This window comes from Globicephala melas, chromosome 2, assembly GCF_963455315.2.
Source record: "Globicephala melas chromosome 2, mGloMel1.2, whole genome shotgun sequence".
NCBI lineage: Eukaryota > Metazoa > Chordata > Mammalia > Artiodactyla > Delphinidae > Globicephala > Globicephala melas.
The window spans coordinates 102,007,716-102,033,198 of NC_083315.2; the positions used below are offsets into that span (position 1 = coordinate 102,007,716).

General features: G+C 39.8%; 1 long non-coding RNA gene across 1 annotated transcript in view; it reads right to left on the bottom strand.

Annotated features, from left to right (window-relative positions):
* Window positions 1-462: 462 nt before the first annotated feature.
* LOC138842556 (uncharacterized) overlaps window positions 463-25,483 on the bottom strand; it is a 241,459-nt gene continuing 216,438 nt past the window's right edge. Inside the window, exon 5 of the long non-coding RNA XR_011377248.1 lies at window positions 463-573. This is a non-coding gene — a long non-coding RNA (uncharacterized lncRNA). The remainder of the gene's footprint in view (window positions 574-25,483) is intronic.

The window sequence follows — 25,483 nt, forward strand, 5'->3', positions numbered from 1 at the left end:
CCAGACCGGGGCACGAACCCATGTCCCCTGCATCGGCAGGCGGAATCTCAACCACTGTGTCACCAGGGAAGCCCGATGCATTGTATTTTGAATGAACATCTTCTATATCAGTTAGAGACTGGGTCAGCTTCAAGTTACAAAAACTTCAAATAATAATGTTTTTAACAAGGTGGAGTTTACTTTCCTCTCACGTAAAGAAGCTCTGTCATATGTATTATCTGCAGTCCAGGGCTGCTATACTACCGTCATCATGTTATAAAAAATCAAGGGGCTTCCTTGTAGCTCTCTGTCTCTTGTCCTTAAAGTGTCACTTTTGTTTATATACTTGGCAGAAACTGCTAGAGATCCATCCACTTTATACACATTCGAGGCAGAAAGAAAGAGAAGGTCAAGCGGCAAATGAGTACATGCTGGCCAAGTCAATCATTTCCAGAAAATCCACCCAACAGCTGCTACGTTTCACTTACCAAAGTGTTATTCCATGTCCCCACCTTTCTCCTGTCTGCAAAGGAGTCTGGGATGTCAGTATTTTTTCAGTCTCAGCATGTTGTCACTCACATCAAAACTGTGGTTCTATTAGTAAGAAATAGGAGAGAATGGGCATTCTTTAGGCAAATAGCAATTTCTGCTATCCTCAGTTTAGGGTATATTAAGACTCATATGGGGTTTTTTGCTTCATAGTTATTCATTTTTGAAATAGTATATCTAGTCTATCTCCCAGTTCTGTTGAGTTTGCTTCCTAAAGGTCTCCAGAACATGTCACAAACCCCACACACTAATTCACCTCCACCATCCTAATTAAAAATCCATTTTAGTCCCTTGCTCCCCAGCATGTGACACACCCCATCATTCTTCAATGTAGTCCTCTGTACCACAGTGAGAATGATCTTGTCAGAGTGCAGATTTGAGCATGTCAATCACCTGGATCCCCATTTGCTCTTAGAATAAAGAGAAACTTCTTTTAAAATTTTTATTTATTTTATTTTTGGCTGCATTGTGCCTTCGTTGCTGCGCGTGGGCTTTCTCTAGTTGTGGTAAGCCAGGGCTAGTCTTCGTTGCGGTGCACAGGTTTCTCATTGTGGTGGCTTCTCTTGCTGTGGAGCACGGACTCTAGGTGCACAGGCTTCCGTAGTTGCAGCACGCAGGCTGAGTAGTTGCGGTACACAGGCCCTAGAGTGCACGGGCTACAGTAGTCACGGTGTGTGGGCTCAGTAGTTGTGGCTCGTAGGCTCTAGAGTGCAGGCGCACTAGTTGTGGTGCACAGGCTTAGTTGCTCCACGGCATGTGGTATCTTCCTGGACCAGGGCTCAAACCCATGTCCCCTGCATTGGCAGGTGGATTCTTAACCACTGTGCCACCAGGGAAGTCCCAAAACTTCTTAATATGACCTACAAAACCTTGCATAATTTAGGATCTTGTTACGTCTCCAACCTCATTTCACAATGTACTCCTAATCTCTCTCCCTCTCTGTCTCTCTCTCTCTTCAACAATACTGGTATTATTTTCTTTTTTTAAAATTAATTAATTATTTTTTGGCTGCGTTGGGTGTTTGTTGCTGCGTGTGGGTTATCTCTAGTTGTGCTGAGTTGGGGCTACTCGTCGTTGCAGTTCGCGGGCTTCTCATTTCCGTGGCTTCTCTGTGGCACAGCACGTGCTCTAGGCGCGCGGGCTTCAGTAGTTGTGGCACGTGGGCTCAGTAGTTGTGGCTCGTGGGCTCTAGAGCACAGGCTCAGCAGTTGTGGTGCACAGGCTTAGCTGCTCCACGGCATGTGGGATCTTCCTGCACCAGGGCTTGAACCCATGTCCCCTGCATTGACAGGCGGATTCTTAACCACTGCACCACCAGGGAAGTCCTTAAGTTTCTTAAAAGTACCTTTTTCCTACTATATGACCCCTTCATAGCAACTGTAGGTGATTTCTTATTTATTTTCTGTTTCCTAAATTTTTTTCCTCCCTTCAAAAGAGTAAAAAAAAGAGTAAATGACTATTCATTCTTATACATCTGTCCAAGAGTCAGTAGCTGAAGGAAGCTCAGGGGGCATTTTTAGAATTATAGACCTCTGCATTTTCACATTTGCAGTTTCTCCTTTATTTCTTTGATTATTTGATTAAGACCTATTTTCACTACTACTTCTGTGAGTTCCTTAATGGTAGCGTCCATATCTGTGTGTCTCACCCTTGAAAACTCAGCATCAATGTATCTTAGGCATTAGGATCATCTAATTTCCTTCTTCTTCTTTTCTATCCATTAATGTATTCTTTATTTTAAGTCTCCTCAAATAGATATGATAATATTTATTAAAAAAAAGAAATCTTTGGAACTTTATGGATACATTCTTATGGCATAGCAGGGATTGGCAAAGCACAGCCCACAGGGCAGAGCAGCCTGCCACCTGTGTTTGTAAATAAAGTTTTATTGGAAAACAGCCATGTCCATTTATTTATGCATTGACCATGGATGCTTCATGTTATAAGAGCATAGTTGAGTAGTCACGACAGAGACTATATGACTTCAAAACCTAAACTATTTACTATTTGACCCTTTACAGAAAAAATGTTTGCCAACCTCTGGGGTGTAGGAATTACATGGGAATTTTTAGATTTGCAGTTTTCTGTTTGATAGCAACAAATTAAATAACAAAAGCATATTTCTAATCATCTGTATGGCCAACTTAGAATACTTCCCTTGGTTTTGAGGCTTTTGTGTTCTTTACGTTATTTTTAACAAATGAAAGACAAATGGAATAACGGCACTTTACAAATAAAAGCATCTCAGTTCTTTAAATCGATAAAAGTGTTAAGAATATTTTTTAAACATTTAAAAATTTTTTACTGAATTATAATTGATTTACAGTGTTGTGTTAGTTTCAGGTGTACAGCAAAGTGATTCAGTTATACATATGTATATATCCTTTTTCAGATTCTTTTCCATTATAGGTTATTACAAGATATTGAGTATAGTTCCCTGTGCTATACAGGGATCTTGCAGGGCAGTTTGTCTTGCATAACACCTGAGCCAAGATTTTCTTGACGATTCCACCAAAGGATCAAGAAACTAGAGGAATAGTTCTGTCAACTTTTATGTAACTCCAAACAAAACCTCCTGCTGCTTCTCAGCCAGCCATGCTGTTTGCTTTCTGCATACTGCATAATGGAGAATTTAACAGTTATCATAGTTTTAATGGTACTGGAAGATGTAGTCACTGTCCTCACCTAACAGGGTGGATGTCTGGACACCCACCTGAAGGTAAACACTGCCTTCTTCCCTAACATTGTGGAGTCCTGAACACTGGGTGTTGGACACCTGAGCACTGGGAGTTAAACATCAGGATAAACAGGCCAAAGAAATGGAGAGGGAGATAAAAGAACAAAAATAAATCTAAATAGAGGAAATAAAGTATTCAAGCAGGTTTTATTTCCCTGGTGATAACTGCATCAGCTCTCTACTTCCAGTCTGAGCCCTCATTCCACATGGCTGGGTCCAGGCTAGTGGGAGTACAGGCAGGGCATACGATTTGTTTTACTTACCTGCTCCTCACTCAACTGAAAGCAATTTGACATAGGAATCGTGTCTGGTTTTGGTTTACACATTGTAGACAACTCTGTAAATTTCCAGAATGAATGCTTGAGCCTAGGGATTCCTGAACACGCACAATAATATAAGAGTACCTAGGTGGTCCGCTGAGCCAGAGAGTCTTGCCAGCGGGATAACTCTACTCAAGACCCTAATTTTAGTAAGAGCTAAAAAAATAGATCATTTTAACTGGTGAGAAAATCTATGTAGGTGAACATGTATCATTTGAAGACGATTCTTGTGTTCAACTGACTTAGTCATAGTCATTGTTACTAGATTGACGGCACTGCCCTGAGAGCCTGTGTAAGGCAACATCACAGCTGTCTGCAGAAACAAAGTCCCCATGCCTTAAAATAGTTGATGTGAGCAAGTAACAATGTTTTGACTTCTTGCTATAAATACAGTCATACTTTGCATAAAGTAAACCCAATATTAGGGAAAGAATAAGCTATGAAATGACCCTGTCAAATCTTCTGCTGTGTTCACTTCACTAGCACAAATAATTGCACAAGAAACTAGACAAACAAGCTGACCGACACTGACCAAACAGTTCTTTGCATTGAGATTCCTGAATCTCTAATAATACAAATAAACAGGAGACAGATAAATACCACACACGTGCCTCTGGAATGAAGAGAGTCTGGCTAATATTATTAAGTATCGAAACTCTACTTTCTTAATAAATTACTTACTTGAATTAAAACAAGAATGTGACAAGAAGTGAAAAGAAGGTGTTTCAAAACAACTAAATGAAGTGGAGAAGGCAACCTTCCAGAAAAAGAATTCAGAATAATGATAGTGATCCAGGACCTCAGATAAAGAATGGAGGCGAAGATTGAGGAGATGCAAGCAATGTTTAACAAAGACCTAGAAGAATTCAAGAAAAAACACCGAGAAGAATTCAAGAACAAGCAAACAGAGTTGAAAAATACAATAACTGAAATGAAAAATACACTAGAAGGAATCGATAGCAGTATAACCGAGGCAGAAGAATGGATAAGTGGCCTGGAAGACAGAATGGTGGAATTCACTGCCATGGAACAGAATAACAAAAGAAGAATGAAAAGAAATAAAGAGAGCCTAAGAGACCTCTGGGACAACATTAAACTCACCAACATTTGCATTATAGTGGTCCCAGAAGGAGAAGAGAGAGAGAAAGGAGCCAAGAAAATATTTGAAGAGAATATAGTCGAAAACTTCCCTAACATGGGAAAGGAACTAGCCATCCAAGTCCAGGAAGCACAGAGAGTCCCAGGCACGATAAACCCAAGGAGAAACACACTGAGACACATAGTAATCAAAGAGACAAAAATTAAAGACAGAGGAAAATTATGAAAAGCACACAAGGAAAAAACAACAAATATCGTACAAGAGAACTCCTGTAAGGTTAACAGCTGACTTCTCAGCAGAAACTCTATAAGCCAGAAGGGAGTGGCCCAATATATTTAAAGTGATGAAAGGGAAGAACCTACAACCAAGATTACTCTATCCAGCAAAGATCTCATTCAGATTTGATGGAGAAATCAAAAGTTTTACAGACAAGCAAAAGCTAAGAGAACTCAGCACCACCAATCCAGCTCTAAAACAAATGCTAAAGGAATTTCTCTAAGTGGGAAACACAAGAGAAGAAAAGGACCTACAAAAACAAAACCCACAACAATTAAGAAAATGGGAATAGGAACATATATATCCATAATTACCTTAAATGTGAATGGATTAAATGCCCCAACCAAAAGACACAGGCTCACTGAATGGATACAAAAACAAGACCCATATATATGCTGTCTACAAGAGGCCCACTTCAGACCTAGGGACACATACAGACTGAAAGTGAGGGGATGGAAAAAGATATTCCATGCAAATGGGAATCAAAAGAAAGCTGAGTAGCAATACTCATATCAGATAAATAGACCTCAGAATAAAGAATGTTACAAGAGACAAGAAAAGACACTACATAATGATCAAGGGATCAATCCAAGAAGAAGATATAACAATTATAAATATATATGCACCCAACATAGCAGCACCTCAATACATAAGGCAAATGCTAACAGCTAGAGGAAATCGACAGTAACACAATAATAGTGGTGGACTTTAACACCTCACTTACACCAATAGACAGATCATCCAGACAGAAAATTAATAAGGAAACACAAGCTTTAAATGACACAATAGACCAGGTAGATTTAATTGATATTTACAGGACGTTCCATCCAAAAATAGCAGATTACACTTTCTTCTCAAGTGCCCATGGAACATTCTCCAGGACTGACCACATCTTGGGTTACAAATCAAGCCTCAGTGAATTTAAGAAAATTAAAATTATATCAAGCTTCTTTTCCAACCACAGCGCTATGAGATTAGAAATAAATTAGAGGGAATAAAACATAAAAAAAACACAAACACATGGAGGTTAAACAATAAGTGACTAATTAACCAAGAGAACACTGCAGAAGTCAAAGAAGAAATGAAAAAATACCTAGAAAAAAGTGACAATGAAAACACAATGATCCAAAACCTACGAGATGAAGCAAACGCACTTCTAAGAGGGAAGTTTATAGCAATACAATCCTACCTCAAGAAACAAGAAACATCTCAAATAAACAGTCTAACCTTACACCTAAAGGAACGAGAGAAAGAACAAACAAAACCCAACGTTGGTAGAAGGAAAGAAATCATAAAGATCAGAAAGGAAATAAATGAAATAGAAACAAAGAAAAAAGTAGCAAAAATCAATGAAACTAAAAGCTGGATCTTTGAGAAGATAAACAAAATTGATAAACATTTAGCCAGACTCATCAAGAAAAAGAGGGAGAGGACTCAAATCAATAAAATTAGAAATGAAAAAGGAGAAGTTACAATGGACACCCCAGAAATACAAGGCATCATAAGAGACAGAAATACAAGGCATCATAAGACTCAACCAGGAAGAAACAGAAAATATAAACAGACCAATCACAAATAATGAAATTGAAACTGTGATTAAAAATCTTCCAAGAAACAAAAGTCCAGGACCAGATGGCTTCACAGGTGAATTCTATCAAACATTTAGAGAAGAGCTAACACCCATCCTTCTCAAACTCTTCCAAAAAATTGCAGAGGAAGGAACACTCCAAAACTCATTCTACGAGGCCACCATCAGGCTGATACCAAAACCAGACAGAGATACTACAAAAATGAAAATTACAGACCAATATCACTGATGAATATAGATGCAAAATACTAGCAACAAAATACTAGCAAACAGAATCCAACAATACATTAAAAGGATCATACACCGTGATCAAGTGGGATTTATCCCAGGGATGCAAGTATTCTTCAATATACACAAATCAATCAGTGTGATACACCATATTAACAAATTGAAGGAGAAAAACCATATGATCATCTCAATAGATGCAGAAAAAGCTTTTGACAAAATTCAACACTAATTTATGATAAAAACTCTCCAGAAATGGGTACAGAGGGAACATACCTCAACATCATAAAGGCCATATACGACAAACCCACAGCAAACATCACTCTCAATGGTGAAAAACTGAAAGCATTTCCTCTAAGATGAGAAACAAAACAAGGATGTCCACTCTCTCCACTTTTATTCAACATAGTTTCGGAAGTCCTAGCCACTGAGATCAGAGAAGAGAAAGAAATAAAAGGAATCCAAATTGGAAAATAGGAAGTAAATCTGTCACTGTTTGTAGATGACATGCTACTATACATAGATAATCTTAAAGATGTCACCAGAAAACTACTGGAGCTAATCAGTGAATTCGGTTTAGTTGCAGGATACAAAATGAATGCATAGAAATGTCTTGCATTCCTACACATTAACAGCAAAAGGTCAGAAAGAGATATTAAGGAAACAATCCCATTTAACATCACATCAAAAAGAATAAAACACTTAGGAACAAACCTACCTAAGGAGACAAAAGACCTGTACTCAGAAAACTATAAGATACTGATGAAAAAATCAATGATGACACAAACAGACGGAGATATATACCATGTTCTTGGATTGGAAAAATCAATATCGTGAAAATGACTATACTACCCAAAGCTTGATAGGGATTGCACTGAATCTACATATTCGGTGCAATCCCTATCAAACTACCAATGGCATTTTTCACAGAACTAGAACAAAAACTTTCACAATTTGTATAGAAACACAGAAGACCCTGAATAGCCAAAGCAATCTTGAGAAAGAAAAATGGTGCTGGAGGAATCAGGCTCCCTTACTTCAGACTATATTACAAAGCTACAGTAATCAAGACAGTATGGTACTGGCACGAAAACAGAAATATACATTAATGGAACAGGATAGAAAGCCCAGAGATAAACCCATGCATCTATGGTCAACTAATCTATGACAAAGGAGGCAAGGATATATATTGGAGAACAGACAATCTCTTAAATAAATGGTGCTGGGAAAACTGGACAGCTACATGTAAAAGAATGAAATTAGAACACTCCCTAACACCATACACAAAAATGAACTCAAAATGGATTAAAGACCTAAATGTAAGACCAGACAATATAAAACTCTTAGAGGAAAACATAGGAAGAACACTCTTTGACATAAACAACAGCAAGATCTTTTTTGACTCACCTCCTAGAGTAATGGAAATAAAAACAAAAATAAACAAATGGGACCTAATGAAACTTAAAAGCTTTTACACAGCAAAGGAAACTATAAACAAGATGAAAAGACAACCCTCAGAATGGGAGAATATATTTGCAAACGAATCAATGGACAAAGGATTAATCTAAAAAATATATAAACAGCTCATGTAGCTCAATAATAAAAAAACAAGCAACCCAATCCAAAAATGGGCAGAAGACCTAAATAGTCATTTCTAAAAAGAAGACATGCTGATGGCCAAGAAGCACATGAAAAGCTGCTCAACATCACTAATTATTAGAGAAATGCAAATCGAAACTACAATGAGGTATCACCTCACATTGGTTGGAATGGGCATTATCAGAAAACCTATAACAGCAAATTCTGGACAGGGTGTGGAGAAAAGGGAACCCTCTTGTACTGCTGGTGGGAACGTAAATTGATACAGCCACCATGGAGAACAGTATGGAGGTTCCTTAAAATCTAAAAGTAGAACTACCATACGACCCAGCAATCCCACTACTGGGCATATACCCAAAGAAACCCATAATTCAAAAAGACACATGCACCCCAATGTTCATTGCAGCACTGTTTACAAAAGCCAGGTCATGGAAGCAACCTAAATGCCCATTGACAGACGAATGGATAAAGAAGATGTGGCACATATATACAATGGAATATTACTCAGCCATAAAGAGGAACGAAATTGGGTCATTTGTAGAGACGTGTATGGACCTAGAGACTGTCATACAGAGTGAAGTAAGTCAGAAAGAGACAAACAAGTATCATATATTAACGCATATATGTGGGATCTAGAAAAATGGTACAGATGAACCAGCTTCCAAGGCAGGAATAGAGACATGATGTAGAGAACAAATATATGGACACCAAGGGGGGAAAGCGGGGTGGGAGAGGGTGGTGGTGGGATGAATTGGGAGATTGGGACTGACATATATATCCTAATATGTATAAAATAGATACCTAATAAGAACCTGCTGTATAAAAAATAAAATAAAATAAGGTGTTTCAAGAACCAAGACACCTAAGTAAGGTCACCTATCCCTCATAAGGCTAAAGGTGTAAGGCTGCTGTTATCTAAGTACGGTTCATGGGCCCAAAGGAGGCCTTTTCAGGGTGGTTTACCAAACCCGATGAGTTTTCTCTCTTTTGTTGCAGATTAGTACTCCACACAGGATTCACAGTGACCCCCCTGTCATTATCTCTCTCTCTCTCTCTCTTTTTGTACACGTCCCTCCTCTCTGGTACACTGGTCCACAAATTCTAGGTGCTTCAAGATCCCCAATCTCCTATTCCGTCTGAATCTTACAGTGAGACAGCTGGGCTATTTTTGGTAAATCCCTCCTGCACTGGTGCCGAGAAGCTGCCTCCATGAAGTAAGCTGGGCAATGTTCGGGCTCACCTCATCTGTTTTCCTTATCTCTGTGCTACCTGTAGTCCAATGTCCAAAAGTTGTTTCATACAGTTTGTCCAGTTGTCCAGTTGGAAGGAAGGTCAACTCTACCTTTATCAATGAAGAAGTTACAGTAATTTGTTTTTATTGTATTTTACAAATATGTCATTTCATGATGGATAGGGATAAAAACCTCTTCAACCAACCACACATTACTTGAGACCTGCCTTAGGTAATGTTTCCTCTGTGGCATGCTGAATGAGTCTTGGGGATGAGTAGTAATTCAGGCAAAGGATTTGGGGAGATTAGGGTGCACTTTCTAGGCAGATGAATCCCTGTCTTACCCATGGGAGTCATGGAGACATATGCAAGGAAGAGACCTCTGACTATTCCAGTTAAAAATTCTGCCTGGGATTATTTGGGTAGCTAGAGATACTTGTACCATGCAGAAAATGATGGAAGCAACAACTGAATATTTCCCTAAGCATGCTCGTGTTTAGAGCTCTCTTCTGAGTCCTGTCCCATCCTCCTTTGTCTATGCCTCAAGCAGATATAGCTGTGGTGCAATTTTCAGGATGAACACCAGAGGGCGGGGTTTCCTACAAATGTGGTTCCTCTTTTTATTCAGGTGCTGGTTTGACTTGTTTACTTTGTAGCCACAAGACAGATTACTGTTGCTGTGCAGAAAGGGGCTCTCAGTTTCTAAGTGAGGAGTTTTTATAATATTCAGCTGCAAACTAGCCCCATTAGATTTGGTGTATCCTAGGGAGCAAGGACCGTTGCCAACATGTTTTCTGCCACTCACTCTGTTCTTGTGATCTTCTTAATATTCAGTAAGTAACATTTTATCCTAAATGTTCATGATTTTTCATTTTCCTATAATTATGGGTAACTTTTAGTTTTCTTCTCTGGCTGAAAACTCTCCTTCTGTCCATTTATAACATAAAAAAGTGATTCTCTTGTAGGAGGGACCAATGGAGACTCAGTGAACCAGACAGAAGGCCCAGTGACTGTCTCAGAGGGGGCGCCTAGGACCCTGCACTGCACTTACCAGACCTCTGGTTCAAATATCTATCTTTTCTGGTACGTCCAGTATCTCAACAAAGCTCTTCAACTCCTCCTGAAGGGCTCGAAGGCAAACCAGAGGGCAGAGCATCAAGGTTTTCAGGCCACTCTTGTTACGAGTGACAGCTCCTTCCACCTGCAGAAACCCTCAATGCAAGCATCAGACTCGGCTGTGTACTACTGTGCTCTGAGTGACACGGTGAGAGGAGCTGCAGGGGGAGCTGAACACAAACCCAAGGGGAGCAGGAGGGCTGAAGTGAGCAGCCTTGGGAGGAAGAGGTATATTCTCTCCTTGGGCAGTGTTTAGTTTATTTAGAGCTTTTCAGGAAAATAAATCAACCTCAGATCTAATTCCTAGAAACCCAGGAGGTTGGGACTTGTCCTTCAGGGAGAATAGGGTGGATGTCAGTCTTAAAGAAAACCCAAGCTATGATCCCCAGAAGTGTCCCTGTTCAGCCAGAAAGACTCCTCCCTTCTCTAGACTGACTTTCAAAAACATCTATTTTCTCTTAATGTAAGATGGATGTTAGATGTCACGATATTAATATATTCATTTAGGGAAGAGAAAAGGAATAGATGACTAAAAGCTGCATCAGCTGAATCACAATCATAAATCAGCACAGGGATGCCAAGCAAATCATACACAAATTTTCACGCGGCTGAGACGTAACGCTGTTGAGGCGCTGCTCTCAGTGAAATGAGCCAGAGCTGCTGCAGCAGTGGGATGAAAAGGCATTTGTGATTTTTGAATGGCTACATTTTTGATATAAGGAACTAGGAATGCATGGTCTGGTGATTTTGCCTTCATTTTGACTATAGGATGGGATACTTGAAAGCAAGGTGTTTCTAGCACAGACTGACTATTGATTGGCATTAGACACGTACAGCGGGACAAATTTTGTCCACCAGGAAACTTGCTATGATAGCATTAAGCAGACAAGGAACTTTATCCAATGTAAATTTCCCCAGGAACCAATGCCTTGGAGTGAAGGAAGAAAAGTTATGATGACTGAGGGTAAATAGTTTGACCTTCCTGTCCGGAAGAAGAATCTGTGAGCTTATTTCACTGTAGATTTTGGGTGCAGGCCAAAAAAAAAAAAAAGCCATACAAAAACATGGATGACTATTTGTTCTCAGAAGTCACCATAATCATAACAAATTGTATTGCTCATAAAACTTATGTCTATCCTAGATGCATTGGCTGCATATGGCAAATGACTGCAACACTGATATAATTGTTGTCAACTTAATTACAATAAAGTCTAAATAGGCAGGTTAGCTTCACCAACCAGGTCAACAAGCCATGACGTGCCACAGGCAAACTGATAGCAGCAAGTTACATTTCCTGTTCTGGTGCAGAAGCATCTCACACTGCAGTACTTGTGCACGTGCCCTGTCAGGCACAGGGCAGGCATTTAGACCTGAATTTGAGACAGAACACAGCACATTTCACTCAGAGGAAGAGCTTCCAACATGGGGTTCCCTGGTCTGCTGAGAGCTGTCATAGCCTGCGTCCGCCTTGGTAAGGCTGGTAAGGATGGCCATAAACAGACTCAGCTCCACTCAGCTCCCATGTTTGGGGGTAGGGCAGGTTATTATTGTCTGGTGGTGTGTAGGAGAGTTGAGTAATGGGTAGAGGAATTAGAAGTCTTAGTCCTATGTTTGTCCCTTGCAGCCCTCGGGGTTCCACCAGGAGAATCAGCCTAATTCTTTCTCTCTGTCTCTCTGTCTGTCTCTCTCCAAATATATTATTTATATAAAATATTTTCTTCTCCCCAGGATCCATCACAGACCAGAAAGTAACTCAAGAACAGCCAGGGTCTTCCCTGGTGTTGCAGTGGTTGAGAATCTGCCTGCTAATACAGGGAACAGGGGTTCGAACCCTGGTCTGGGAGGATCCCACATGCCATGGAGCAACTAGGCCCGTGAGCCACAACTACTGAGCCTGCGCGTCCGGAGCCTGTGCTCGCAACAAGAGAGGCAGCGATGGTGAGAGGCCCATGTACCGCGATGAACAGTGGCCCCCGCTTGCCACAACTAGAGAAAGTCCTCGCACAGAAACGAAGACCCAACACAGCAAAAATAAATAAATTAATTACTAAACTCCTACCCCCATCATCTTCTTAAAAAAGAAAACAAATTGAAAAACAAAAGACCAGCCAGAAATCTCAATGCTGGAGAAAGAAGATGTAACTTTGGATTGTGTCTATGAAGCTAGTAGTTATAGATATTATTTATTCTGGTACAAACAAACACCAAGTGGGGAAATGATTTTCCTTATTCATCAGGAGTCTTACAATGAGTGAATACAACAGAGGGTCGGTAGTTTTTGGGCTTCCAGAAAACGGCCAGTTCCATCAGCCTCACCATCACAGCCTTGCAGCTTGGGGACTCAGCGGTGTATTTCTGTGCTCTGAGAGACCACAGTGATGCAAGTCCCTGTGGGAACCCCACAGAAACCTCAGATCTCAACGTGAGGTGTCCCCCAGCTATGAAAACCTTAGTGAGATTCTCGGTAAGGACAGGAGAAGGCAGCGGCCGTGTCAGCGGGACAGGGCAGTTAGAAGTGGAAACCTCACTCTAAGGAAAATACTATCTCTCTGGCTCAGAGAACATATCTAAAAGTGTCATTCATCAAAAGCTCCTTGATCTTCAATTCTTCATCTTGAAGTAGATCATTTGCCAAAAAATATTTAAAATTTTTTTATGGTGATTATATTAAAGCAAGTGATTTGGTTTAAAAAAATTTAGTAATATTTGGCCAAATCTGCACCTGAATTGTTAGACTTTTAGGTTCACTGCACAAATATTCATGCATTGCTGACTAAGTCTTGTCATTATGTTAGATCTGAAGTATCTGTTAAATGGCACTTCTTGGACTCTCCCTGTCCCATTGTCTCATGCTGTGCCATGACTGACTTGGAATGATATACACAGAATAAATGTCACCACAAGTCTTGACACCAAGGAGGAATGAAGCTCTTCAGTTTGCTCAGAAACAGCCCCATTACCTGATCACATTCTCTATATGCAAGTTTAATGCAGATAAAATAGAATATCCAAAGAAGTAATACTCAAAACAAAACAGAACTCAAAAATTCTACTAGTCAGGAAAAACTGATACAGAATCACATCTTATAGGATGTTTTCCATTCTGCGTTTTTACCCAACAGTATATTGTGAAATTATTATTTGCCCAGCATTATTTACAGATCAAAATCACACATTCTAATGATGATATTCCAATGTATGATTTTTTTCTTTAAGAAGATGTTGGGGGTAGGAGTTTACTAATTAATTTATTTTTGCTGTGTTGGGTCTTCGTTTCTGTGCGAGGGCTTTCTCTAGTTGTGGCAAGCGGGGGCCACTCTTCATCGCGTTGCGCGGGCCTCTTCACTATCACGGCCTCTCTTGTTGCGGAGCACAGGCTACAGACGCGCAGGCTCAGTAGTTGAGGCTCACGGGCCTAGTTGCTCCGCGGCATGTGGGATCCTCCCAGACCAGGGCTCAAACCCGTGTCCCCTGCATTAGCAGGCAGATTCTTAACCAGTGTGCCACCACGGAAGCCCCCAATGTATGATTTTATAATACTTTTTTGGCAAATTCTGTCTTACTAGCTGTTTAGATTGTTTTACTCACAGTAACAAATAATGCTGGAATGAACACACAGGTATTTGATGACTTCCTTGACAATTCCCAGGAGGTGAGGAGGAATTTACCTTTAGTCTTTCTGGTATGGGCTCCCTGATCATTTCTGTGACCCTGGAGTATAGCACATTTTCACTCTACAACTACTAAACACTCATATTTTTCCTGTAACACAATATTCTCTTACATCAAGGCTTTGCTGTACAGTTTAGCTCCTAATGACTCCAGATGGCCTCAATTTCAGACAATTCTGTACCACATATGTTCAAAGTAGCTGTAATATAACATCTGAAAGAGTAATGTCTCTGTGCTATTGTGTGGTGATATTAGGTGGCAATTAACCTGGTGGATATGTTTTCATCTGGAATTCCAAAAAGAAGGATATTCTTCCTTGTGTAAGGATTTTCTGTCCCTACTATACAAAAAACACTGATCCCAATACAGAACAACTTTCCAGAAAAGAAAGCATAAGTGTGTGTGTGTGCGTGTATGTGTGTGTGTGTGTGTGTGTGTGTGTGTGTGTCAGGGAGAAGGAGAGAGAGAGAGAGAGACCACGATAGACTTATGTAGCCAAGTCATGAAGTAATTAACTAAACAGTTAACTTTCGTAAAACGTATTGGAAGTAAGCAAAGTCTTTCAGAGACAACTTTGAATGAAGAAAATAGATGTTTACAAGGGAATAAATCAAAGATTTGAAGCAGGAAAAATGTATCTTAGAATCTGGTGCAGGAAGCGGTATTGCCGAGAGGTACTCAAAGGAGGATTCCCAAAAGTTAGCAAAAATTTTAAAAATCAGCAGACCTAAAATAATCAATGACCTATCTTGTTTAACAATTATTTCAATCTATTTGTACTTTGAAAGTCCGAGAAATCTTCTAAAATGTTTTGGATAACATGCATACCAGCTCAAACTGGAGATGCTGTAAAATCACAGTCACTAGTCTCTACTTGATCCCTAACATCCCCCAAATCATATCCCGCCTCCTTAATCAATGAGCTGTCTAATCCTAATCGCCTGTTTAAATTTTCCTGATTGTCACATAACTCTAATTTTTCTAATATCTCCATCAGATTATTTTGCCAATAAATAAGTAAATGCCATCTGGGAAGGAATGCATTAACAGTGTGCCTGTAACTTGTTTTCTGCTTCCTCTGAGGTCACCTGAGGCCTTTGGGGTTTCCTGAGCTGACCTCTTTGTGGACACAGTATTCTCATTTATACTCGAAAAGTAAAGAGGAGTTTTTAGGAGTTGTTCCGTACTAAGTTCTTATCCAGAATGACCTTAGCAGGACACCCAGGGTATTTCTACATTATTCATTGCAAATAAACTAGAATTTATGGACATGGGATATATCTGATTGGAAAATGGCAGTCAACTAATGTTGGATCTCTTGTACGTGATTAGAAAAACCTGAAAGACCCCAAACCTCAATGACTTCCCTGTTGCAACCTGTGTTGCTATAGTTGATGATTGTCATACTGAACCCCAAGTCTGTCCTTGTGTTAAAGAAGGGACTTTGTGAAGCTTCATTTGAACAATTCATGAGCTCCCAGAGACTGAAGCTGGGTTTGCTGCTCTTTCTTGCTTGGTTTTGCTCTTCAGAAGCCCTGTTTTATCCCCTTCTGGTCACTACCATCCTTCCAAGGAAACCACAGTCCCATAGATAGATTGGTTTTGCCCATTTTTGAACATTATACAACTAAAGTAATATAGTTTGGATTTTTTCTATCTGGATTATTTTCTTAATATCAGATTTCTAAGAGTCATCCATGTTGTATACAGTTTAGTTTGTTTATTCTCATTGCTGTATGAACATACCAGAATTTATTTAGCTACCTGCTTAAATGGTTCTTTGGATTTTTCCTGCCTTTGGCTGTTATCAATAGTGGTATTATGAATATTCTTATACACGTTCTCTGGTGAATATATTTACACACTGCTATTGGGCATAAATTATTAGAATTTCTGGATTAAAGGGTATACATATATCTGGCTTTAATTCCTCCACTAGCTAAGCCCTCAAAGAGTGCTAATAACCTCGGTGTTGTAAACCAACCGCAATTTCCAAACCTCATCATTGCTGACCTCTCAGAAACTTTAGACACATGAGTTGTGACCATTTACTCTTGCTTCAAATCCTCTCTTCCTTACAGAAAGTTTCTCTCTTTCTTAGAGAAACAGCTGCTTCTCTGACAAAACACTCTCTGAGGTTTGTACCTACTTCTTGGGCTGTTTCCTCTCTCACTCCCGCACAAACCTTCAGCTCCCTTCCAGTCATTAACTATTGCGTGTCTGCAAGGTTTAGCTCTAGACTGTGTCCTCTCTTTGTGTTATTCTCTCTCTCTCTGACATTTTACTCATGTCTACATGACTCCGTGTCATACCTCATCATCTTTCTCTAGCTTCTCACTCAATTTAACAAGTATGAGCCACCTTTCTGTCACATATACACAGAGATAAAAATAACAGAGTAATCAGCATTCTGGCCATAAGTACAGTAAAGTGAGAGAAATTGTCATTGCCGCCTAGTGTGACCCTCTGAATCCTCCAAACTCCAGGGGATTCATTTCAAACTCTCTGAGCCAATCTTCTGAATCTCCTCTAACTTGGCTTGAGGAAGATTGAGGAAGACACACCATCACAGCTTCACTTCTGTTTGCTCTAACTCTTCAGTGAATTATCAGTTTTCTCATATATCATTACTCTGCATAATAGGCTAAGGAAAGTTGGACAAATGCACTTCATATATGTTTTGGAAGTGTACCCAAGCATGTATTGTGGACTCTCTCCATCGGTTCTCATATACTGAAGGCTCTCTTCCAAGTCCAAGACAAAAGGAAGTGTTGCAATTAATATGTTTTTATAATCTACATCTATATCTATACTTATGTATAGACTTCTAAAATTCCTGCTATGCCTGTAACTGTGAGTTGCATACAGTCAGGAAACATGTATGTATTGTACATTACACAGTACATGGCACATAGTGGTTGCACATTAAATATTGGCTAACTGAAGAATGAATTAATTGATAATATCAACAGATACAGAGCTTCTACCTTTGGGATGCTGTTAGATAATTGTGTATCAATTAGTTCTTGTATTCGTCCAATTCTCATCACCATAAGGATACTTCTATTTTCATGTACCATAAATCCCCTTTCTGTTTGTACAGATTTTCGTCATATGGTACTATTTTCAGGTTTGCAATTAGATGGTCTCCCTCCTGTTGGGACTTGGACTTGGAAGTCCCTCTTATTGGTGAGTCTTCCGGTTTCACCTGGTGATGACGTATTCCTGTATTATCTCTTTTCTGCTTTCTTCTCTAGAGCTTTTATCTTAGAATTTCAGCCTCAAATATTTATTTCCTGTGGCTAGAGATATGAGTCCTATAGAGCTAAGGGTGGTAGTGGGCAGAGAGTGGGGGAGTGGTCCAGGCCGAAAGAAAATCACAGTTAACTTAGTTCTCTTTGAGTCGCAATACTTTTCCTTTCCATCCTCATTTCTAGGGCTCAAAGGAAATGAACTTTTTATAATAGATGTTCTCCATACACTAGATGTTGCCCATGAGTACAATTGGATGGTGTCGAACTATCTGTTTCTATTATCTTTACCATTGCCATCACTTGTTCTGCTTCTTTGTATATTTTTAATTTCCAGTCTAGTGACCTAGTTAGGGGTGGATATTCCTACCATTGGGAGTCCTAGCTTGAGACAAGAAAAATGTCTTGTCTGTTTTTCTAATTTCCTGATTCTGGTTCCAAGGGCTGAATTATTTCAATCAAGAATCCTTTTAAGCTCCTGGATTCTCAACCCTTAAGAAAACTTTTAGGAAGTATTATCCTCGATTGTAATATTGGTATTTAAAAAGTTCTCCTATGAGAGCAAAAATCAGGACTCTGCCTCTGGCACAGTAGAAAGAAGAATCACTACATCCTTGGGGAAATGAGCTATTTGACCTTGGAATGGTGACTGTGATAAAAGGTAGATGGAAGCATGTAATTTTAGCAAAAAGTAATAAGAGAAAGAAGCAATTCTCTTTCTTGTGACTATTTGTAGAGAATATTCTCTTTTTCAAGAAACACATGCTCCATTATAGGAAAGAAGTTATAGCAAGGAAAAGACTCTCACTTTAGTTCACTTTGATGACTTAAATATTAATAGGCATTTTGTTTCTCAGAGAATTTTAAAGTTTAAAAGAATGTGAATTTTAGGAAAGATTACAGTTATTCTTGATCATAAGATAGATGTAACCATTTTCCAAATCTATACTAGAAGACATTGCCCTGTAATACGTGATAGATGATTTCAGAGGCTGATATGTTGAGAAGGGTTTGGGTTTGTACTATAGTTTTAACTTTACTTTTAATTTTGAGAAATCACAGTAAGTATAAAAAGGGAAGCTCACAGGCTCAAAGCATAAAAGTTTTTTTCAGTCTTCTATGAGAAGTGCTCAAGCTACATTTTGGTTATGTTGCTTTGAACTAGTTACTTGATAACAGCAAATAGGTAAAGCTTAAGACAAAGATGATGACAGATTCCTCTTTCCTAAAAAAGATCTTCTTAACAATATACATTATAAAAATCAACTCAAAATGGATCATAGACTTAAATGTAAAATATAAACTATGAAATTTGAAAAAAAATAAGAGAAAATCTTCAGGACTGGAGCTAAGTAAATCTTAGATTTGACACCAAAACTATGATACAGACACACACACACACACACACACACACACCCCTAACTGAATCAAATTTAGAAACTCTTCCTCTACAAAAGACCCTGTTAAGAATATGAAAGGATAAGCTACAGACTGGGGGTAAATATTTACAAACCATGTATCTGACACAGTACTTGTATCTAGAATGTATAAAGAACTCTAAAAGCTAAATGGTATAGAAAATGAACAACCAATTAGAAAAACGGGTGAAAGACTCAGACTGATATTTCACCAAAGAGGATATACAGATTGCAAATCAGCACATGAAAAGATGCTCAACATCATTAGCCATCAGAGAAACGCAAATTAAAACCACAATGAAATATCACTATACAACTATCAGTGGGGCTAAAATAAAAAATAGTGACAACACCTAATTCTGGCAAACATGTGGGGAAAACTGGATCACTCATAAACTGCTGATGGGAATACAGAATGATACAGGCACTCTGGAAAATGGCCTGGTAATTTCTTATAAAACTAAACATGCAATGCAGACTTGGATACTTATCCTAGATAAATAGAAGATTTCATTTACATAAAAATCTGTACCTGAATATTCATAACAGCTTTATTCATAGCAGCCAAAATATGGAAACCTGATGTCCCTTAGTAGGTGACTGGTTAAACAAACTGTGGGACGTCCCTACCATGGAATACTACTCAGAAATAAAAAGAAACAAACAGGTTGGTTACACACTATTACATGGACAAATCTCATGTTTTTACTACTCATTCTGAGTGAAAAAAATCTCAATGCTTACTTCTATATAATTCCATTCATATAACATTATTAAAATAACAAAATCGTAGGGATGAGGAACAGGTTAGGGATTGTCAGGGGTTAAGGACTAGGGAAGGGGTGGGTGTGGCTACAAAGGGGTGGCATGAGGAAGCCTTGTGGTTATGAAACAGCTGTGCATCTGGATTGTGGCAGTGAACCTATACATGTGATATACATGAATGCATGAATCTGTACATGTGTAAAATTGTCTAGAACTACACACACACACAAATGGCTGCATGTAAACTGTGGAAATCTAATAAGCCCTGTGTGTTTTACTAATGTTAATTTCCTGGTTGAGACACCCCTGGAGGACATAGGGTGAAGAGTACACAGAGCTTCCCTGTACATTTTTGGAAACTTCCATGAATCTATAATTATTTCAAATTAAAAATGTTTTTTAAAATTACAAACAAATTTCATAAAAATCACAACTGTAAATCATCTCCTTGGTTTCATTACACATCACACATTCAGCTTCTGGGTTCTTTTAGAGTCTATCCTACAAAGAGCTCCTGCATTAATCCTGCAGTTATCTTTTTCACGTTCTTTCTGAGACACACATTCAGAAACAGAGAAAAACAGCCTTTTAAATATGATTTGTAAGAGTCAGAGTTTGCTAAGTGTGACTAGAATAAATCAAATCAAAGAATAAGAAAATGGATACAAGTTAGTTTAATGACTTTTAGATCACTGAGAAATTATCAGATTTTCAAAGAAAACGTCAAAGAACAACAAACCCCTTACCTACACTGTTAGTGCAATAATTCTGCGCAGCTTATTCTTTTCTAGTCCCTGAGTGGGTGAAGGATGAAGTGACATCAAAGCAGTGCGTCTGAGGGTTGATGTTCTTTTTCTGCGTTGTAGCTAATGGGGGTAGAGTGTGCTCTTCGGACAAGTCTGAGGAGACCTTATATAAATGGTAGTCAACTCTGCAACATCAACACATGTTCAATGACAAAACCCAATGGAGTGGGGCTTCCGGGAAGATGGCGGAAGAGTAAGATGCGGAGATCACCTTACTACCCACACATACACCAGAAATACATCTACACGGGGAACAACTCCTACAGAACACCTACTGAACGCTGGCAGAAGACCTCAGACCTCCCAAAAGGCAAGAAACCCTCCACATACATGGGTAGGGCAAAAGAAAAAAGAATAAACAGAGACAAAAGGATAGGGACGGGACCTGAACCAGTGGGAGGGAGCGGTGAAGGAGGAAACGTTTCCACACACTGGGAAGTCCCTTCGCGGGCGGAGACTGCGGGTGGCGGAGGGGGAAAGCTTCGGAGCCACGAAGGAGAGCACAGCAACAGGGGTGCCGAGGGCAAAGCGGAGAGATTCCCGCACAGAGAGTCAGTGCCGACCGGCACTCACCAGGCCGAGAGGCTTGTCTGCTCACCTGCCGGGGCAGGCGGGGCTGGGAGCTGAGGCTCGAGCTTCGGTCGGAGCGCCGGGAGAGGACTGGGGTTGGTGGCGAGAACACAGCCTGCAGGGGGTTAGTGCGCCACGGCTAGCCGGGAGGGAGTCCGGGGAAAAGTCTGGACCTGCCGAAGAGGCAAGAGACTTTTTCTTCCCTCTTTGTTTCCTGGTGCGCGAGGAGAGGGGATTAAGAGTGCAGCTTAAAGGAACTCCAGTGTCGGAAGCGAGCCGCGGCTAAAAGCGCGGACCCCAGAGACGGGCAGGAGACGCTAAGGCTGCTGCTGCCGCCACCGAGAAGCCTGTGTGCTAGCACAGGTCACTCTCCACACCCCCCTTGCGGGTAGCCTGCGCAGCCTGCCTTTGCCACGGTCCCGGGATCCAGGGACAACTCCCCCGGAAGAACGCACTGCGCGCCTCAGGCTGGTGCCACCGCACGCTCCCCCCGCCCTCCGTACCCCTCCCTCCGCCCCGCCTGAGTGAGCCAGAGCCCCCGAATCAGCGGCTCCTTTAACCCCGTCCTGTCTGAGCGAAGAACAGCCGCACTACGGAGACCTACACGCAGAGGCGGGTGCAAATCCAAAGCTGGGCCCCTGGGAGCTGTGAGAACAAAGAAGAGAAAGGGAAATCTCTCCCAGAAGCCTCAGAAGCAGCGGATTAAAGCTCCACAATCAACTTGACATACCCTGCATCTGTGGAATACATGAATAGACAACCAATAATCCCACATTAAGGAGGTGGACTTTCAGAGCAAGATTTATGATTTTTTCCCCTTTTCCTCTTTTTGAGAGTGTGTATGCTTCTGTCTGTATAGCTTTGCTTCCACCATTGGCCCTAGGGTTCTATCCGTCCGTTTTTTTAAAATTATTTTTTATTTTTTTCCCTTAATAATTATTTTAATAACTTTATTATATTTTATTTTATTATACTTTATCTTCTTTCTTTCTATTTTCCTTCCTTCTCCCCTTCCTCCCTCCCTCCCTTCTTTCTTTCTTTCTTTGTTTCTTTCTTTCTACTTCTACTAACTATTTCTTTCTACTTCTTCTCCCTTTTATTCTGAGCCATGTGGATGAAAGGCTCTTGGTGCTACAGCCTGGAGTCAGTGCTGTGCCTCTGAGGTGGGAGAGCCAACTTCAGGACACTGGTCCACAAGAGACCTCCCAGCTCCACATAATATCAAAAGGCGAAAATCTCCCAGAGATCTCCATCTCAACACTAGCACCCAGCTTCACTCAACAACCAGCAAGCTACAGTGCTGGACATCCTATGCCAAACAACTAGCAAGACACGAACACAATCCCACCCATTAGCAGAGAGGCTGCCTACAATCATAATAAGTCCACAGACACCCCAAAACACACCACCAGACGTGGACCTGCCCACCAGAAACACAAGATCCAGCCTCATCCACCAGAACACAGGCACTAGTCCCCTCCACCAGGAAGCCTACACAACCCACTGAACCAACCTTACCCACTGGGAACAGACACCAAAAACAACGGGAACTACGAACCTGCAGCCTGCAAAAAGGAGACCCCAAACACAGTAAGATAAGCAAAATGAGAAGAGAGAAAAACACACAGCAGATGAAGGAGCAACATAAAAACCCACCACACCTAACAAATGAAGAGGAAATAGGCAGTCTACCTAAAAAAGAATTCAGAATAATGATAGTACAGATGATCCAAAATCTTGGAAATAGATAGACAAAATGCAAGAAACATTTAACAAGGACCTAGAAGAACTAAAGATGAAATAAACAACGATGAACAGCACAATAAATGAAATTAAAAATACTCTAGATGGGATCAATAGCAGAATAACTGAGGCAGAAGAACAGATAAGTGACCTGGAAGATAAAATAGTGGAAATAACTACTGCAGAGCAGAATAAAGAAAAAAGAATGAAAAGAACTGGGAAAGTCTCCGAGACCTCTGGGACAACATTAAGTGCACAAACATTTGAATTATAGGGATTCCAGAAGAAGAAGAGAAAAAGAAAGGGACTGAGAAAATATTTGAAGCGATTATAGATGAAAACTTCCCTAATATGGAAAAGGAAATAGTTAATCAAGTCCAGGAAGCACAGAGAGTCCCATACAGGGTAAAAGCAAGAAGAAACACACCAAGACACATACTAATCAAACTGCCAAAAATTAAATACAAAGAAAACATATTAAAAGCAGCAAGGGAAAAACAACAAATAACACACAAGGGAATCCCCATAAGGTTCAGAGCTGATCTTTCAGCAGAAACTCTGCAAGCCAGAAGGGATTGGAAGGACATATTTAAAGTGATGAAGGAGAAAAACCTGCAACCAAGATTACCCAGCAAGGATCTCATTCAGATTTGATGGAGAACTTAAAACCTTTACAGACAAGGAAAAGCTGAGAGAGTTCAGCACCACCAAACCAGCTTTACAACAACTGCTAAAGGAACTTCTCTAGGAAGAAACACAAGAGAAGGAACAGACCTACAATAATGAACCCAAAACAATTAAGAAAATGGGAATAGGAACATACATATCGATAATTACCTTAAATGTAAATGGACTAAATGCTCCCACCAAAAGACACAGATTGGCTGAATGGATACAAAAACAAGACCCATATATTTGCTGTCTACAATAGACCCACTTCAGACCTAGAGACACATACACACTGAAAGTAAGGGGTTGGAAAAAGATATTCCATGCAAATGGAAACCAAAAGCAAGCTGGAGTAGCAATTCTCATATCAGACAAAATGGACTTGAAAATAAAGACTATTAGAAGAGACAAAGAAGGACACTACATAATGATCAAGGGATCGATCCAAGAAGAAGATATAACAATTGTAAGTATTTATGCACCCAACATAGGAGCACCTCAATACATAAGGCAAATAGTAACAGCTATAAAAGAGGAAATTGACAGTAACACATCCATAGTAGGGGGCTTTAATACCCCACTTTCACCAATGGACAGATCATCCAAAATGAAAATAATGAAACACAAGCTTTAAATGATACATTAAACAAGATGGACTTAATTGATATTTATAGGACATTCCATCCAAAAACAACAGAATACACATTTTTCTCAAGTTCTCATGGAACATTCTCCAGGATAGATCATATTTTGGGTCACAAATCAAGCCTTGGTAACTTTAAGAAAATTCAAATTGTATCAAGTATCTTTTCCGACCACAACGCTATGAGACTACATATCAATTACAGGAAAAGATCTGTAAAAAATACAAACACATGGAGGATGAACAATACACAACTTAATAACGAAGTGATCACTGAAGAAATCAAAGAGGAAATAAAAAAAATACCTAGACACAAATGACAATGGAGACACGACGACCCAAAATCTATGGGATGCAGCAAAAGCAGTACTAAGAGGGAAGTTTATAGCAATATAATCCTACCTTAAGGAATAGGAAACATATCGAATAAACAACCTAACCTTGCACCTAAAGCAATTAGAGAAAGGACAAACAACCCCCAAAGTTAGCAGAAGGAAAGAAATCCTAAAAATCAAATCAGAAATAAATGAAAAAGAAATGAAGGAAACGATAGCAAAGATCAAAAAAACTAAAAGCTGGTTTTTTGAGAAGATAAACAAAATTGATAAACCATTAGCCAGACTCATCAAGAAAAAAAGGGAGAAGACTCAAATCAATAGAATTAGAAATGAAAAAGCAGAAGTAACAACTGACACTGCAGAAATACAAAAGATCATGAGAGATTACTACAAGCAACTCTATGCCAATAAAATGGACAACCTGGAAGAAATGGACAAATTCTTAGAAATGCACAACCTGCCAAGACTGAATCAGGAAGAAATAGAAAATATGAACAGACCAATCACAAGCACTGAAATTGAAACTGTGATTAAAAATCTTCCAACAAACAAAAGCCCAGGACCAGGTGGCTTCACAGGCGAATTCTACTAAACTTTTAGAGAAGAGCTAACAGCTATCCTTCTCAAACGCTTGCAAAATATAGCAGAGGGAGGAACACTCCAAAACTCATTCTACGAGGCCACCATCACTCTGATACCAAAACCAGACAAGGATGTCACAAAGAAAGAAAACTACAGGCCAATATCACTGATGAACATAGATGCAAAAATCCTCAACAAAATACTAGCAAACAGAATCCAACAGCACATTAAAAGGATCATACACCATGATCAAGTGGGGTTTATTTCAGGAATGCAAGGATTCTTCAATATACGCAAATCAATCAAT